General features: G+C 52.5%; 1 protein-coding gene and 1 pseudogene across 3 annotated transcripts in view; one reads left to right on the top strand and one right to left on the bottom strand.

Moving 5' to 3' along the window:
* Positions 1-240, top strand: part of LOC119591933 (zinc finger and BTB domain-containing protein 7A-like) — an 82,982-nt gene that overhangs the window by 67,817 nt on the left and 14,925 nt on the right. The gene's annotated exons all lie outside the window — the stretch shown is intronic.
* LOC119591934 overlaps positions 1-240 on the bottom strand; it is a 1,947-nt pseudogene that overhangs the window by 315 nt on the left and 1,392 nt on the right.

The raw sequence follows: 240 nt of genomic DNA on the forward strand, positions 1-240 counted from the left end.
GTGGATACATGGTGTGTGATAATTTCCGACGAATTATTTCAGACTCGAAGGGAAATGTCAAACACAAACCTGTACCGCCTTTGTGTCCGGACGTCCGGGTAACGACCTCCCCCCCCGCCAGGTACCCCGTCCAGAAGCCGAAGCTGCCCAGGGTGACGATGCTGTGGTTGCAGGACGAGAAGGAGCGCCATGTCCTCGAAAGGAGATGCACCTGGAAGGTTTTTAGCAATATATATGTAA

Source organism: Penaeus monodon, chromosome 29 (assembly GCF_015228065.2).
Source record: "Penaeus monodon isolate SGIC_2016 chromosome 29, NSTDA_Pmon_1, whole genome shotgun sequence".
NCBI classification, from domain to species: domain Eukaryota; kingdom Metazoa; phylum Arthropoda; class Malacostraca; order Decapoda; family Penaeidae; genus Penaeus; species Penaeus monodon.